At 44.8% G+C, this 14,094-nt stretch overlaps 1 protein-coding gene, 1 long non-coding RNA gene and 1 pseudogene across 6 annotated transcripts in view; 1 reads left to right on the forward strand and 2 right to left on the reverse strand.

Moving 5' to 3' along the window:
* Positions 1-6,818, reverse strand: part of fynb (FYN proto-oncogene, Src family tyrosine kinase b) — a 48,257-nt gene extending 41,439 nt beyond the window's left edge. For 2 of the 5 annotated variants that reach the window (XM_057017849.1, XM_057017842.1), the window contains exon 1: positions 6,644-6,818. The gene's annotated coding sequence lies outside the window, so the exon portion shown is untranslated. The remainder of the gene's footprint in view (positions 1-6,643) is intronic. The other 3 variants (XM_057017848.1, XM_057017845.1, XM_057017844.1) reach the window with 2 other exon arrangements.
* A 155-nt stretch (positions 6,819-6,973) lies between these two features.
* LOC130516650 (uncharacterized) lies at positions 6,974-7,425 on the forward strand. The gene is made up of 2 exons (XR_008947550.1): positions 6,974-7,109; positions 7,264-7,425. It is a non-coding gene; the product is annotated as an uncharacterized LOC130516650 (long non-coding RNA).
* Positions 7,426-8,258: 833 nt separating this feature from the next.
* On the reverse strand, positions 8,259-12,919 carry LOC130516526 (uncharacterized; annotated as a pseudogene).
* Between the last annotated feature and the right edge of the window lie 1,175 nt (positions 12,920-14,094).

A 14,094-nucleotide genomic window follows, 5' to 3' on the forward strand; every position in this document is an offset into this window, starting at 1 on the left:
TGTTGGGGACTGGGCTGAGAAGTGGAGGGTTCTCGGTTTGAGCCACCGTGCAGACAAAACATAGGAGGTGTTCTGGTACCTTCAGAGCACTGCCGAGGTACCACTGAGCAAGGTACTGAACCCAGAAATGCTCATATGGGGCCCTGCAATGAACTGGAGACTCAACCAAGGGTGGAACCTGCCTTCGCCCATTGTGTACCCAGTACCCACTTAGTTTTTGTCTTGATAATAGTCTTGTCCCAGTGCTGCCGTCCAAGCTTAAGTGTTCGATTTTAAATTTGATTGACTTTTTCTTGCCTGGTGATTCTTTCCCTTTAAATTTATTATCAAGCCTTCCATTTACCAAACTGGTTTTGCCAAATTAAAACTATTTTTTGGTTCTTGACCTTTGTTGGAGGTGCGGATTTAAGTCCAGAGAACTGAGCCTGATAGTATGAACATGACAGAATGGACACAGCCAACTCACCAGATCTCCTGGCAGCGCTGAAGGCTCAGTTTTAGGAGATTCACCAGCAGGAGGAGCAGTTGTCCTCTCTGCACTATGACGTGAGGGAAATGACTGTGCGACCTGAACATTTATTGTGGTATTTTGGTAATTAGTTCAACTTTCTTTTTGACCAGTTTAAAACTGGAGCCTTTCCTCCTCCACTGGTTCTTGTAGCTCCAACCTATCTGATCCAGTGTCCAGTTCACCTCTCCAGCCCTGAGAGTTTTTTTGGTGAGAGAGAGGGACAGAAAAAAATCCACTCCAGGTTTTCAAGTTATGCCACAGTGAGAGCTTCTCTCAAGCTCACCAGACCTGCAGCCTTCCTTGATCACAATACCGAACATCTGAGCTTTTGCCTTTTTAAGTCTCCTGATCAGCCTTTAGTATTAAGACTACACAACCCCCAGTTGGATTGGTCCAATGCTGATGTGCTGCAGTGGCAAAAGCCCTGTAAAAGAAACTGGTTTTCACAGATTTCTACAGTCCATTAGTCAGCTAACCCTTGGACACATTTCCGCTTTCACTCCACCTGAGTTGACATCAGATGTTTCCCCATGTTATCATGCTATCTCAGGTAGGTCTTCATTAAGACTAGAGCACTCTCTCTCTCTCTTGACTTACAATTGATTCATTTCTTGCACCATATCCTCCTAAGGGATGACTGTAGTCCCTCTCTTCACCAAAGACTAAGGCTATGAAGGTGTACTTTGAAGCTTCACTGGCTCCTGGAATCAGCCACCCATCTTCATCCTCTGGAGCCGGGTTTTTCTTTGCGTGTAAAAAATTGACTCTCTCCTTCCTTGCATTGTCAATAGAGGAATGAATAACTTTCAGTCATGTCAGGTGCACTCAAACTCTTGAACAGGGCCAAAATATTCACCAAACTGGGCCTGAGGAATGCTTACCAGCTTGCTTACCACAACACATGAGCACCTTATCATGCTGTTTTGGATTAATCAATGCTCCTGTTTATTAAGTGTTTGTAAGTGAAATCCTTCAGGTTATGCTGAATGCTGCCTACTAGATGATTCACGATTTTCTCCCCAGATGAATCCAGCCGCATTAACAATGTTCAACAGGTCCCCCAGTGTCTCCTTAGTCATGAGCTCTTAATGGTTCTTCTATCACAAGTTTATTAAAGTACGTGGGCCTTGAGGAGCTCTCATTTCTACTTATTCCACGTTCAGCCTGTCTCTCAAGACAAAGAATGTCTTCAAGAAGCTTTGCTACTGCTTCCATCCTCATACTTCACATCCTGAACTTCAGTTTGTGGTGAAAGTTGATGCTTCGAATGTGGGGGTGAAGGCCATCTTTTCACGGATGCCTGTTAATGACAATAAGCTTCATCCCTCTACTTTTCTATCTTGTGAGTTGTCTGGAGCAGAGAGGAACTACAATGTTGGTGACGGAACCACTAGCAATCAAGGTGGCCTTGGAGGAGTGGTGACACTGGCTGAAAAGGGCCTGAGGTGCTATTTTTGGTCTGGACAGATCAGAAGAACCTTCAGTACATTAAGATGGCTAAAAGACTCAGTGAAAGATGGAATATTTTTTTAATTTGTTCAATTTAATTAGTTCCTTCAGACTAGGCTCTAAGAATGGCAAACAAGGTTCTCTTTCAAGTATTTCCTAAATCCCAAGATTTTTTCACTTATTATTCCTGAGTTATGTATTTTGAGTGCTTTGACATGGAAGCACAGAGTCCACGGTGAACCTTGGTTCCTGAAAGAGGCTGTAAAGGACTGTTCCCTACCTGCCCCTCACCATAAGTGGACTAAAACACACACCCTTACACATGAATCCTACTATGGACTGTCACACACACATTGCACAAGAACTGTACAAAATGTCTCACACACATGTACCCCATGCAAGAACCCTGATATGAACTCTTGCACACTCACAAAGAACCATATGTCAGTCTCTGCAATGGACTGTTACACACATACACTAGACCCTTCTCCAACCATCTTGTTGCTGCAGTTTAATGTCACTTTCAATAAATTGTGCTACATAAGACTGTGATGGTTGCACTACCCCCCTAATCCCAGATGGGTGTGTTGTTGTGACATCTCCTTGTTACGCCTATTTATGTTCCTCACTTTTGTGTTACCCTGATAGATGTGAGAAACACTATTTTGATTCTCTGCATCTCATGCAGAGGAAATATCAAATAAAGTCCTTGAATCCTAAATGCTGCGTGGATTGGTTTTAAAGCACGAGACTCCATTTGGTTCACAACACCACAAATTTTAACACCATAACAAAACCTGGTGGTGCTAAATTAAAGACTTGGACAGTCTGAATGATGTTAACAGATCAGATTATTTAGACTATAAAATGATATCAGCCAGGTCTTTTTTTGTTATCCTTTTGTCAGAATCACAACTGCAAAGATTTCTATTTTCATTTTTTATGAGATGCTTGGTAGGTCTGGAAGACAAAAAAGCTTGTACTTCAAAAACATTTACACAGTTCTACACCTCAGAGCCCATAAAAACAACAAAAGGAATGAATGGAAGCTGGGGTATTACAGAAGTGCTTTTCTTTTCTTTTTGTCTTCAATCATAAACATCAAGTGAGGGGACTGCCAGCAGGGTGCATCTCTGTATCAGCACAACATTAATGAAAACACAGGCCATAAACTAATTCTGAGACTCTTATCGACTTATTTACTAGAACTTTACTACTGCAGTGGCAGCATCTCAGGGTGATTGATCTTTGTCGTAAATGTCACCCTACAATTTCTCATAATCATCTTCTATTACTACCAGTAAATGGAACTGAAAATCGACCACTTTCTCTCTCAGCAATACTGAATGCACCAACTCAAATAAACGATTTCCCTTTAAAGTTCAGTGCAACACAAGTTTAATAGATCAAATAACACTGACAAGTCAAATAACACTGACAAGTCTAATGATAACTTAACACCAGTTTGCATTTTAATGCTGTTCATGTGCACAAATAAAAGTTTTCCTGGTGAAGTCAATAAAATAAAGTACCATCGCCTCTGGAAAGTATCATCTGGGTGGTGACGCTTCTGTTTCAACATGGTTTTAATTAATGCCGCTTCTAAAATATCTCTTGTAAACCTCTGGATGTTGCTGTTTTGAAATTATCCATCCATCCATCCATCCTCTACCGCTTATCCGGGGTCGGGTCGCGGGGGCAGCAGCCTAAGGAGAGAAGCCCAGACTTCCCTCTCCCCAGCTAACTCCTCCAGCTCATCCGGAGCGATCCCCAGGCGTTCCCAGGCCAGTCGAGAGACATAGTCTCTCCAACGTGTCCTGGGTCTCCCCGGGGGTCTCCTACCGGAGAGACATGCCCTGAACACCTCACCAGGGAGGCGTCCAGGGGGCATCCTGACTAGATGCCCAAGCCACCCCATCTGGCTCCTCTCAACGCGGAGGAGCAGCGACTCTACTCCGAGCTCCTCCCGGATGGCAGAGCTTCTCACCCTATCTCTAAGGGAGAGCCCAGCCACCCTACGGAGGAAGCTCATTTCAGCCGCTTGTACCCGTGATCTTGTTCTTTCGGTCATTACCCAAAGCTCATGACCATAGGTGAGGGTAGGAACGAAGATCGACCGATAAATCGAGAGCTTTGCCTTTTGGCTCAGCTCTCTCTTCACCACAACGGACCGGTGCAGAGTCCGCATTACTGCGGACGCCGCACCGATCCGCCTGTCGATCTCCCGCTCCATTCTTCCCTCACTCGTGAACAAGACCCCAAGGTACTTAAACTCCTCCACTTGGGGCAGGATCTCCTCCTTTACCCGAAGAAGGCACTCCACCTTTTTCCGGTCGAGAACCATGGCCTCGGATGTTTTGAAATTATGAAATACAAATCATCTTTATATGTATTTGATTAACAATTTTAGGACTATAAGTGTAAGAGCAGAACATGGCTGATTCCCTGACTGTGCTCATGTGATGAACGCTGACTTCAGCTACCGGAGAAACTAGATTTTTTTCTGGTGGTCAGCAGAGTAAATGATTTTTACTTAATGTATTCAGCGGTGAGGTTTAAATACGAGGTGAGGTGCTTCAGTGCACTAGTGAACCTCTGAATAAATAAATGGATGGGGGAGCTAAATGGAATTGAAGATTAGAAAGAAAAAAGTGAGGATGATTAAAATGGAGAGCAGGATATGAGACATAGCCATGGGGCTTAGAGGCTCCGTCTGTTCTCCAGATGAAAACGGAGCAACTGTGACGATGACAAGCAGGAACTTTACAAACTAACTTAAAGGCATTGAACAGCTTATAGTACATATGAGAAATACCATTACTGTGATCAGACAAAAGGATGTAAGAGGCCTGCTGAATTCAGATTTTCTTGTTAGTCACGTAACTTAAAAGATTCCTCAGACAATAGTCCGAATTTAAACTGCAGCACAAAAATACTCATGTCCTCTCACATGAAATTGCTGGTGTGTGTGAGCGTGGGTGTGTGTGTGAAGAATAATCCCTATCTTTTTATGTGTGCTCTCCAATGCTGGAGTGAAGCTCCATTGACTAAATGGACACAGCCTGTGCACTTGCCAACTTTTAATCATCGTAACAATATCGCCAACAATATATAATGATATCTCAGGACACATATGCTCCATCTCCAGGTTGGAGATGGAGCAAAGATTATATTGTCACACACATGACACGTAAGCAGGGACCATCAGATCATGTGTTGACACCAACTCTTGGAATTTATCGGAGTTTAGCTGGCCAGATGCTTCCAGCAATGAAAGCTCAATTTTGTGAAAGGTCAAGTCGACAAAAACAACTGAAAATTGATATGTGAGGTTTAATATAAACAAAGCACACAAAAACGTCTTGAGAGAAAAATGTGAACAACAAATAATCCAAAGACTCCAAGTCTAATATTCCCAACAAGAAATTTGGAAGTTATGGGATTAATAATTGAAGAAAAGACCTTGGTGACACACATTTTCTTCCTTTTGGAAATATCAGTCTGCAAACCATGAAGACTCCAAAATGCCAATCCAACAACAGGTAAATTAAGTTTGTGGCAAAACAAACAGAGAGTAGAGAGAGTGTCACATTGCATGGCTTTTTCAGTTGAACAGAAATATACCTAAAGAAATACACACCACCATGTTATTTGCTTGTTGTTTGGAGTAGCAATAAGACAGAACCGCTTTTACATCACTTGGATTCAGGTATTGATTGAATGTGAGAACTATTCTCTGGATGCTCATTGTTAATGGGGGTGGGTATTTTCCTGATCAAAAATGAGTTAAAAATCTCTGGAAGCTCTTTTTTTTTTTTTTTTTTTTTTAAAAAAAAGCATTTTAATGACAGTTTATAACAGATTAAGTGATCATCAGTAATGCCAAAATTATTTGTAAAATTAAACCATTTTTTCCCCTCTAGAAAAGTGAAGGAACTCTGAAATGAAGGAAACTCAGAAGCTCTTGTAAGTGTTGCACGTTTGCTTTGAAGGAGCTAGTTAAGTGCTGTAATCAAAGATAACGGGACTTCTATTGTCCCTATTTCTTCACACTAAACTTTTGAATAAAAAACTATTTTTTATAAGACTTGCAACATCTCCACACCTCTGTGAAGACATGTTCTTTTCTTTGTAAAATAACTCCTCTTCTTAACCACTTTATTCCAGAAAGCAAACTGGATACCAGAGAGGTTAAGTATGTTTAGGGTTGTGTCCTTCATCTGACTTCACTAAGCATCACTGGGGATTTTGATGTTGATGAGGAGGAGGAGGAAGAGGAGGATCAGGATGGTGGTGGTGGTGGTGGTGATGATGATGATGGAGAGGAAAAAGGGCAGTGGGGTAAACAACACAGCAGACAGACAAAGCCCTCCACCTCAAGATGCTTAAAGATCCATAACAACAAACAACAAGACCAACAGCCACAATGAGAGGAAGAAAGAGGCGATGACATGGGCTTCTATCATGGGCTTCATTCGTCAAACCTATCTATCTAAACATGGTGCCGCGTGTAATTCACTGACAAAAGTAAAATAGACGACGTATCACCGAAGGCACAGCCTAATGATCAGCTGAACAATCCAACTTCATATTAACAATAACCCCATAGGTTGCATTTGAAAGATTTACTTTTGTTTAAAGCGACACAAACGAGTTGAATGGCAAACAAGATATTATTCTTACCGGTTCAACCTGCACCAATTACCTGCGGCACGCTATTCCATGGCCCCGGGTTAAAAGATATGGTAAATTTGTGGCAGACTCTGCGGCTCTAGTGTGCCCCAGCACCTCCGAGTTGATGGTCGGATTCGCGGTGTGTGATGGCGTAGCTCTGCAGGGCCGGGACCAGACTGCTGTTGCCTTCACGGAGTATCGGACAACGTAAATCTGCAGCTCTGACTCTTGACTTTATTGGGTTATAAACGGACTTTTGCTGTCTGCTTTTGAACAATATAGCTGTTCAGAGCCTTCAAGAGACTACAACTGTATTTGTGGTCTGCCTGAATTCACACTCTGGTCCACACTACGCAGCAGCTACATTTAGCATTTCCACAGACCTCCCTGCAGGGCCTTGACCACATTGCTGCTGCCTTTAGGACTATCAGGAAAATCCTCCACTGGTTTACATCCAAGCAGATGCTGCATTGAGGTTTTGAGACGACACATTCCTAATGTTGCCATTGTTATATTCATGTACCGTCGGCCAATGCAGTTGTACAGGGCCAAGACTATCCTCATGTTGCTGAAAAAATTTCCAGGTAAAAATATAAATATCACTAATCTACTGTGTGCTGAACTTTCAGATTTCAGAGCAACGGGAGGAGAATTCGATCTCCAATCGGTTACAGAAATAATTCCATAATGAAGTGACCAGAAAAAGTTTGAACCACGGCAGAGGAAATGTATTCACCTTAAGAAATATAAATAGACCGTCTTCATTTAAATAAAAAAATTAAGTACAAAAAGTATATTTTATTTTAGCTGGAATGAGTGAATTATCGATTTTTAAATGGTTCATTTTTGACAATGGGACAGGACACCCAGTAAGTGCGTTAATGGCTTTAATGAAATAGCGACATCTTCTGGTTTTTCACCGAATACCATTTGATCGTCATTCAAAGCAAAATAAAAGAATTTCTGTAGAACAGCTCACACGAACCGTGGAAATGGTTGAAAGACATCAGCTTTCTAATCCTCATTGTTGTTAATTTGATGTATTTGTTTACAATCCACATTTGAGTTTTTTTTTAAGGATAAACTTAGTTATCATCACATGCACAATTATGCAGAGTTCAATGCCCCAAAAAACTGAACTTAAAGTGTGGAAGGTTTTCCATCCACATTGGGTTTTAATCACGTGACGATGATGATGAGGATGATGATGATGAGGATGATGATGATGATAAATAATCTCTGATGCTGATAACACTGTTTTGTTTTTGTGTTCGGGGGGGGGGGGGGGGGGGTTAAATAAATAAATAACTGTGCTAACCTCCTCTGACACCACTGTGAGCAGTTGGACACTGAAACTGATCTGCCATATGTATATTTTGGAACTGATTATTGGTGAATGAGCAGTAAAAATTATGGGAGAAGGATGGAGAGTAAAAATTATGATTTTTTTAAATTTTACTTTTGGAAATTGTATGTGTTTTATGTATTTTTTACTATTAATTAGTTATTGAATACACCTCTAGGTGCTACTTGGACGCATCATCAGTGATGAACCTGAGGTCATAGGGTGTTTCGGGTCATTGATCATCAAACACCCTCGCTCGGGCGACCCAGCCGGGGGTGATCAGCCCCCGACTTGCGTCCAAGTGGCCCACTACACCACGGATCCCCCCTCCGAATCCATAGCCATCTTGAAGCTTTCTCCCCAGCCTCTATGATGGTTTCGATGGCTCTTCTGCACAGCTGGCCTTTTACTCCAAGGAGTTTTAGAGTGTGGGGTAATGATTGGCCAGCAAAACCCCGGCACCCCACCTCGACTGGTTCGCAGCGGGCTTTCCAGCCGTTGTTCTGGCACTCGATTACCAGATTGGCATATTTGGCCCTCTTGCGCTCGTTGGCCTCCTCCAGTCTGTCTTCCCAGGGAACAGTAAGCTCAACCAGGGCCACTTGCTTCGTTGACTCTGATGTTAGCACCATATCTGGGCGGAGTGAAGTGGCCGAAATATGCTCTGGGAACTTGAGCTGTCTTCCCAGGTCGACTTGCCTTCCCAGTCCCGTGCCGTGGTGAGAAGCCCTCCGGAGGAACTTGGCTGTTGTTGTGCCTTCTCCCCAGCTCTGACAAAGGTGATGGACTGCTTGGGAGTGTTCTGGTACTTACAGTTGTTGATGGCTGCACTGACTGTGTCTGCCAGAGTCCTAAGCACCTGGTCGTGACGCCAGCGATACCGTCCGTCCCCCAAGGCCTTCGGGCAGCAACCGAGGATGTGTTCAAGGGTGGCTCTCTTTTTGCACAGCTGGCATGCCGCAGTGGCTGCTAAGCCCCAGCGCTGCAGATTGGTTGGGCTTGGGAGTACGTTGTATACTGACTGGATGAGGAACCTGATGTGCTGGGGTTCGAGTCTCCAGAGCTCCGGCCAGGTGAGTTTTCGCTGTTCGGCGTGCTCCCACCTTGTCCAGGCGCTTTGTTGGTACATAGCCACCATCTTGACCCTCCGATCTTCCTCCAACTCTGCTCTGATCTCATCCTGTACCATACTCCGCTTCTCCCTCCCTCTGGCTTTGTCGTAGCGGGGTATGGAGAAGCTGCTCAGTCCCGCCCGGCCCACTGCTGTATTGCCCACCAGGATATTATGTGCAGCAGTGCCTATGCTCTGTCAATGGCTTCCTGCACCTTCCACTTCCTCCCCGTTTTCACCAGGATTCCTGCTGTAGCAACTTTAGTGTCAGAGGAGTCCCGGTACATCATCAGCTCCCTGGCACGTGTGACCATAAACTCCTCTGACAGGCCGCTGATTGGAAGCTGCAGCGTGGTGGAATGGCCATACAGAGCAATGCTGCTAAGGGATTGAGGGAGCCCAAGTCAGCTGCGGAGAAACTGGCTGATGTTTTGTTCCAGCATCTCCACCGTAGACATGGGCACCTCGTAGACAAGCAGGGGCCAAAGGAGTCTTGGCAGGACCCCATGTTGGTAAATCCAGGTTTTGAATTTCCCTGGAAGCCCCGAGTTCTCTATTGCTGTGAGCCATGATGTCAAATCTGCCTTGGCTTGCAGGAGTGCATCTGAGTCCCTCAAGGAGCTGTTGAAGACCTTGCCCTGGCTCTTGACAGGTTTTTCTGTCACCGTTGGAATTGGTGTCCCTCCTAAGGCCAAAGCGGAACCGGTCGGCCACCTTGCCTTTCCTCAGGACCAGAGACCTGGACTTGGCGGGCTTGAAGCCCATCCTCGCCCAAGAGATGAGCCGCTCTAGCCCCTGGAGTAGCCACCTGCAGCAGGGAACAGAGGTTGTCATCACTGTGAGGTCGTCCATAAACGCTCTTATGGGGGGCTGCCGAGTGCCAGATCTTGACAAGGGGCCTCTAAATTCCACCTCAGCCGACTTAACCTCATGTTCATGGCCAAGGAGAAGAGTGCCACCGAAATAGTGCAGCCTGTTATAATACATTTCTCCAGGCGCTGCCAGGCGGATGTTAATGATCCTGACGTTACCCTCAGATGGAAGTTGTTGTAATAGTCCAGAATGAGGTTGGTGATGGTTCCTGGCACATGGTGTCTTGTCAATGCTGTTTCGACGAGCTTATGGGGGATGGATCAATAGGCGTTTGATAGGTCTAGCCAGAGTGTTGCCAAGTCGCCTCTGCTTTCCCTTGCCTCCCGGATCAGTTGGGAAACCACACCCGTGTGCTCTAGGCATCCCGGAACACCTGGGACTCCCCCCTTCTGTACTGAGGTGTCTATGTAACCATTCTTCAAGAGGAAATCTGTAAGCCGTTGGGACACTATCTTGAAGAAGATTTCCCCTTCAACACATAACAGCGAGATGATTCGGAACTGCTCGATGTTACTTGCATCCTCCTTTTTCGGAATCCAAATTCCTTCTGCAGACTGCCATTGAGTGGTGACCCTTCCCCTGCGCCAGATCACCTTCATGATCTTCCAGAGTGGCACAAGGAGTTTGGGCACTGCCTGTAGACTCTGTATGGGACTCCGCTGGGGCCTGGGGAGGAGCTTGATCTTGCCGCCATCACTGCTTCTTTGACCTCTTTCAGGGTGGGCTCGGTGGTGTTGAACTGAACCACAGGCTCTGGCTGCTTTACCAGTGCCTCGCATGGGCCGAGATCTTGTTCCCTTAACGGATCACTGAAGGTGATATTGAGGTGGTGGTTAATCTCCTCTACAGGACACGTCAGGTTGCCGCTCTTCTTCTGTCCCAATAGTCGCTTGGTGAAGCTGAACGGGTTGGTGATGAATGCCTTGCGCTTCTTGGCCCTCTCCTTTCCTTTCCTTCTATGCCATTCAGCTCGCCTGAGTGTGATGAGCTTCCTCCTCAAGATTTGCCTGAGCTCAGACAAGGCGTCTCTCTCCTCCTCCCTTGCTGCTCTGAACTGCCGTTTCAAGGTCTTCAGTTCCTGCCTCAGTTGACTGATCTTGAGCTCCCACCGGTTGGGTCTTGCGATTCCTTTCTCACAGGCCTTTCTGTCACCCCAAACCGTTCTGCACCAATGGTTGTTATGTAAGTGCACATGGCCTGGAGTTTGTGGTCCACCTTTCCCCTCACTGTTGTCTCCATGAACTTGTCTATGTCCTCATCCAGCTGAAGCCACTCCTTGTTGTTGGCGGCAGGCCACTTAACCCAACGTTGTTCTGATTTTCCACTCTGCGGGACGACTGGTGCGGCTTGGAGGTTCCGGGCGCTGTGGGGTGGCTCCGGGCCTGGCTCCTCCTCTATCTGACCAGGGACTGTGACGAGCACTATTTCTGAAGTGTTGGCCACTGCCCCTGTGAATTGCTTTACCTTCCCTCCCTTCAGGCAGGCCATCTTGGTCTGATGGATTTTAAGACCTGTCGGGTTTTTGCACACCTTGCCGCAGAAACAAACTGTGCTCTTTATTGATTGTCCGTTAGCTGGGGTCGTTGCCGGTAGGTCAGTCCGATTGGGATTCTCATTCCCCCCCCCCCCCCCCGGGAATCCCAAGGGGTATGTTTCGGAAGGGTTCTTTGTAGCTTGCTTTGGGTGCTCCTTCACAGGAACTGCAGTTCTGGGTGCTAGCCCTTGCTGCCCCGGTTGCCGTCTTTCCGTGCTGTCAACTGTCTCTCCAGTTGTTGCCACTCTATTCATGGTCGTCATCCAGACTTTCCCGGTGGTCACTGGCGAGGCCAGACATGATAGTTATTGAATACACCTCTAGGTGCTACTTGGACGCATCATCAGTGATGAACCCGAGGTCATAGGGTGTTTCAGGTCATTGATCATCAAACACCCTCGCTCGGGCGACCCAGCCGGGGGTGATCAGCCCCCGACTTGCGTCCAAGTGGCCCACTACACCACGGATCCCTCCTCCGGATCCATAGCCATCTTGAAGCTTTCTCCGCAGCCTCTATGATGGTTTTGATGGCTCTTCTGCACAGCTGGCCTTTTACTCCAAGGAGTTTTAGAGTGCGGGGTAATGATTGGCCAGCAAAACCCCCCAATAGCGGTGGGTGGATGTTTGCTTATAAAAATATAGTCTGGAAAAATGCTCTCTTATATTATTACTGGACAGAGAGATGAGAAAGTCTGGGAAAATCCTGGTCAAAATATCTGTAAATGTGAACAGTAGGCAATTAGAAAATGTAATTATTTCCAAAGGACAGGGGGTTTATAATGAAAAACTCGACATACACTTGCTCAGCAGGGGAAAACTCGAAGAAAAGAGCTACCGGTAAGTGTTTTGCATAAGTGCAAAATGCCCAAGTTTCAACTTTGTAAAAAGAATTTTTTTTTTAAATTCAGCATTAGGGGTTGAGTGTGTCCAAGTATGTTCTTCACTAAACTGTAACATGACAGTGGCTAGATTTAAAGAGGTTTTTTTTTTTAATCTAAAAAAATACACCAGCAGTTTTAGAAGGTTATATCACTACTACATTCACTAGACTAGATGCACTCTACAGCACAAGGTACAGTTAGAAGTGAGCCTGTATTTGCATCATCTTCACCTCTTTATTGAAATGAAAGCAAAAATAAAGAAATTCCTTGGAGAATTATTTTCATTTTAAATTGCATGATCAAGCCAGTGTGTATTTTGCTTTGTGATCTATAATAATGATGTTTTGGGTTTAAAGGGCTTTTGTTGAGATGATTATAAAAGAATCAGCTAATCACATGAATTTATGACAGCACATTACCATTATTGTTTACATCAGTGTGGACAATGATATGAGCTGATTAAGAAATAAAATGCTCTAAAAGTTAAGGTAGTAGATATCTGTGAGACAAAGAGGTGGAGAAATGAATTCAGTTGTATTTTATATTGCATCAATAACAATCAATAATAATCCATGGATTCAAAATGTTGTATTTGACTGAAAGCTCATAGGATTTGGTCACTTTCATATTCAGTGTTTTACAAAAAGGCCTGTTTCCCCCACAGAATTGGCCATGCCAGGTTTTGTGTCAGGTTTCCAGGGAGCCACACTTTGCCACTTTTTCTTTTACCCCTGGCCCTACCAATAAATGAATGCTAATGTAAAGGTCACCTTTCCCTGTCTTCTTTTAAGAAATTGTCCACTGTCAAGTTTAAACTTCTGCTCCATACAATCCTAAATCACTCACACCTGCAAGCAGCATCTAGCTCTAACACAGATATCATATCAGCTGCCCTCGTCTGTGAACACTGCACAGGTCCTCATATTCACAAATCTCACCTCTAAACTAGCTGCAGTGACCAGTGATGAACGCTGACCAGGATGATAGACTTTGATGATGGTCATTAAAACATTTTCTAACCCTAACCCTAACCCTTTTTGTGCCTCTTGCCCCCCCTTCTCTGCCTCAGTCCTTACCCTTCTACTGGTCTTGCCAGCCCCATGGCTCTGACCTGATTTGCTGACCTCTGACCCCACTGGCCCACTCAGCTTTAGGATTGATATCTCAGTGTAATTAATGTGTTTGTATGATTTATGTCTATTCTTGTCTCGATCTGTCCTCCTCCTTCTCTGCCCAACCAGCAATCAGCAGGAGGTTCCCCCCAAAGGAGCCTGGTCCTGCTCAAGGATTTTACCTTTTAAAGGGTAGTTTTTTCTCGCCACTGTTGCTTGTTGGGGGGCAGGTCGTGGGGTTCTGTAAAGCACATTGAAACAATCTGTCTATATGCGTTTGTTAAGGGCTGCAGGCTTTAGATAAAAGGGTTTGCTAAGAGATATACATCCTTAATAAATGGAAATATAAATGTGTCCTCAGATATGAATATACAGCTCAAGGAAATTTACCAAAGAAAATTCTAGTACAGTGATCTACAAACTTGAGCTAAAAATTTAGTCTGAATGAAGAATCAAGTGTTTGAACGACACAGTTACAAGATCTCTGTGCTCTGCCCAGATAAATGCTATCTACAGGCTAAAAACAAAACAGCAGGCAGAACTTGATGGCAGTCCAGCAGTTATTTAAATATTTCCCTTCTGGATCTCTAAGGTGGGGGGAAAG

Source organism: Takifugu flavidus, chromosome 19 (assembly GCF_003711565.1).
Source record: "Takifugu flavidus isolate HTHZ2018 chromosome 19, ASM371156v2, whole genome shotgun sequence".
In the NCBI taxonomy this organism is placed as follows: domain Eukaryota; kingdom Metazoa; phylum Chordata; class Actinopteri; order Tetraodontiformes; family Tetraodontidae; genus Takifugu; species Takifugu flavidus.